Source organism: Zingiber officinale, chromosome 4A, assembly GCF_018446385.1.
Source record: "Zingiber officinale cultivar Zhangliang chromosome 4A, Zo_v1.1, whole genome shotgun sequence".
Classification (NCBI taxonomy): domain Eukaryota; kingdom Viridiplantae; phylum Streptophyta; class Magnoliopsida; order Zingiberales; family Zingiberaceae; genus Zingiber; species Zingiber officinale.
This window is the reverse complement of record NC_055992.1, coordinates 101,311,084-101,314,977: the sequence shown is the minus strand read 5'-3', so window position 1 is coordinate 101,314,977 and position 3,894 is coordinate 101,311,084. Positions and strand designations below refer to the sequence as shown.

General features: G+C 35.7%; 1 non-coding gene across 1 annotated transcript; it reads left to right on the top strand.

The window, feature by feature from the left end:
* Positions 1 to 1,111: 1,111 nt before the first annotated feature.
* LOC121974045 lies at positions 1,112 to 1,217 on the top strand. The gene has a single exon (XR_006109921.1). It is a non-coding gene; the product is annotated as a small nucleolar RNA R71 (small nucleolar RNA).
* Positions 1,218 to 3,894: the final 2,677 nt, after the last annotated feature.

Below are 3,894 nucleotides of genomic sequence, written 5' to 3'. Positions count from 1 at the left end.
AAACTTGGGCATTTGTAAGATTGCATCAATAAGAGGAACTTCAACACATATCTCTTTGACTTTCTCCAAGAATTTGCCAAACTCTTCATCATTTTTTAGCATCACTAATCTTTGAGGAAAAGGGATTACTTGACTCTGTGGATTAAGTGGAAGAGTCTCTTCAAACTTAATGGTACTCTCCTCATTTTCTTGAATCTGATTTGGTTCAAGTGCCGGAGGAGAGAGCTCTTCTTCAGCTTTCATCTCTTTTTGAGCAGTCACTTGAGGATCCCCCAAGGTCCGTCCGCTCCTAAGTTCGATGCGATTGCAATGCTCTATTGGATTTACATAAGGTTTTCCAGGAAATTGCCCTGGTGCTCTTGAAGATGATGAGGCTAGCTGGGCAATTTGGCTATCTTGGATCTTTTGATGCTTTTTAGAATTATCCATTCTCTGAGTCAACTTCAAAATGTCTCGCTTCATTTCATTTTGATTAAAGATAATTTCTTCAAGCATCTTTTCAATTTTAGAAAACTGATAGCCTTGAGAAGATTGTTGTTGTTGCTGAAAATTTTGTTGTCCGGGTTGGAAACTAGGTCTTGCCCCCATAGATGATCCTTAGTCTTGATTATTTCTATAAGAAAAATTAGGATGACTTTTCCACCCAGGGTTGTATGTATTTGAGTATGAGTTGTTCTGTCTCTGATTAAAACCCATGATCGTATCACATTGCTCCAACTGATTGATTTGTGCAGAAATAGCTCCCAAAGGACATGAGTCACTAGAGTGATCAGAACTTTCACATACTTCACAATTAGATACAATAGCATTGACCGTATTTGAATTAGCTCCCATACTTTCTAATTTCTTTGTAAGAGCATCCAGTTTTGCAGCCATTAAAGTAACTGCATCAACATCAAACTTTCCTGATGCTTTTGTTGGGTTTAGACAAGAATAGCCACCACTTCTTTCATTTGGCCATTGATGATGATTTTATACTACACTTTCAATTATTTCCTCTGCTTCATCTAGGCTTTTGTTCATAAAAGCCCCTCCAGCAGCTGAATCTAGGGACACCTTAGTATGATAATTAATGTCATTATAGAATGTGTGCAACACTAACCACTTCTCCAAACTATGGCGTGGGCATTGTTTGAGCATACTATTTTATCTATCCCAAGCCTCAAATAAGGATTCTGAATCAGCTTGTTTAAAACTTGCAATGAGATTCCTCATATGAGCCATTTTACTAGGTGGATAGAATTTATCCAGAAATTATTGCTCACATTGTTCCCATGTGGTGATGCTATTTGGAGCTAAAGAGTTTAACCATTGCATAGCTCTATCTCTTAGAGAAAACCCAAATAATAATAAGCGCACCGCTTCAGAAGGAACACCATTCATTTTCATTGTACCGCATATCTCGTAGAAAACCTCCAAATGTTGATTTTGGTCTTCATGCGGTCCTCCACTAAACTGATTTTGCTGCACCATAGAAATAATAGCAGGTTTGATCTCAAAATTATTTACTTCCACTGAAGGTCTTGAAATGCTAGATCTAAACCCTCTAGCATAAGGTGCTGCATAATCCTTTAGTGGTCTATTCACCATGCTAAAATGTTCTTGTTCTATTTGTTGTCTTTGCAGAATTTTCCTTCTATGAAATGTTCTGTCAATTTCGGGGTCTAGAGGAAGAAGTTCTCCTGCAAAGTTAGATCTTCACATACACAAGAACAAGATTGCAAGATATATATACTCAAAAGAAAAAGGAAGAAAGTAACTAAATCAAAAGAAAAAAAAGAGAAAAGTTAGACTAGGATGTTAGAAATCAAAAATGCAGAATTAGAATTGCAACAAAAAGAATTGACAAGAAGTAAAAAGATATACAAGAAAAACATAATTCTAAATATTAGTTACAACTATGCTAATGAAAAGAAAAGTTATGTTTAGTCTAACTCAATTGATAATCTCTAATGTTATAGCGCAGTGCCCGGCAACGACGCCAAAAACTTGTTAACGTTTGGCAAGTGTTCGGATACGTCGTCAGTAATAAAGAAATATATCGTATCCACAGGGACTGGTATAAGCACTAAAGATATCTCAACACGAATTAACTAAACAACTAATCAATTGATTTATGAAAACTAGTGCAACTATGAAAAGTAAGAATAGAGATAAAAGAATAGAAACAAGAATAAGGGTTATGATAAAGGATGCTCTAGGAGTTTCGGTTTCTTTTTAACGTTATTCAATGTAGGTGATCTACCAAATCGTATTCCTTAATTGTCCATCCACTACAACAAAAACCCTCATAGACATCGGTTTTCCACCGGTGTCTATTTCATTTTCGACCGATGTCTATGAAGCCGATGTAAAAGGTCTACCATTTTAGACATCGGGTTAAAACCGGTGTAGTATCACTTAACGACACCGGTGTTCGAATCGGTTATTAACTGGTGTAGTATGACTTAACAACATCGTTTCATCAACGGTGTAAAACCGATGTAATATTATATGTTAATAACACCAGTTTTGGTCGCGGTATATGACCGATGTAATATTAGTTAATAACACCGGTTTTGCTGCGGTGGAGAACCGATGTAAAATCGATATTTTTTAACAGCACATTGATTTCCAAAACAATGAATACAGTAACAAAAAAAATACACAAATATTCATAAATCACACAAATATTCTTCATTCAACAGTATCCATAAAATACATAAATATTCACAAATTACATAAATAATCTTCTTACAATAGTATCCATAAAATACACAAACATTCTTTTTACATCAAAAGCTAATAGATATCAGAATCAAGGTAGAACATTCTTTTAACAACACATTAAGGTAGAACCGCACTTCAAATGTAATCTAGCATGCATTCAGCCCACTCGAACCGCACTTCATCAATTTCAACTCTGGAATACTTGAGATTTGTAAACTATAAAAACACATAAATAATATATTAGTAAACCAAGACTAAAAATCATAGTTGAAAGAGAGAAGAGAAGTCCGTTTTAGACCAAACAAATGGTATGCTGCAACTTAACTTAAGAAGACCGTTTCCACAACCTCCAGATTCCTTGGGTGGGCAAGGAATGTTGCTTCCATGATTCTTAGCCTTGCTATCAAATTCAACGGTGGATAAAGATGAGTTATCTGGTCGCTCGCCTGTGGAACGTCTCCATCTTTTCCCAACAATTTCTCTGATGACATACTTCTTTGCCCTCTGTCTCCTACCAGCCTTGGAGGAATCAATTGCAGGTGTTTGAGAAGTAGATCCCTTTACTATCTTTCCGCAACAATCTAAGCAAAGTTTGTAAGAGCAATTTGAGCAACTTCTGTGAAAATCCACTAGTGAAGTCCTGCAATAATTATTGGTTCCAAGGGGGAAACAAGAAAAGAAAACAATATCAATCAAGTGAGCATTTTAATGCATGATGAGACGATAACAAAGAACAGAATATGACCTAAAAATTAGAACTTGCTAAAGCAAAATAGAGGCACAAGTTTACAAATGACCATTTAAGAAACAGGGTCAGGACACATTATTCAGTTATTATGTCCATGATTTCAGAAACATAGCAAATTACGAAATTCTCATAGGTGTTAAAGATGTGAAGACATACCAGTTAACAAGCTCATTGTGAGGCTCATATACTCGAAGAAGTACACCAGAAAATCCACCTTCTGGATGATAGATCGATCAAGAGGATATCTAACTGGAGGAAGAAACTAGGCAATTGTTTTGAAGCTTACCTTGATCCCCTTACTTTACTTCCAGTTCATTTAATTGGTTCTGATAGATATGTTTCAGCAAGGGAAGCAATTCAGATATCAAGCTATATGTGTGCTCCTTATTATTAAACTTGTTTTGACCATTTGCCAATTCCTGAAGATGATACAAATT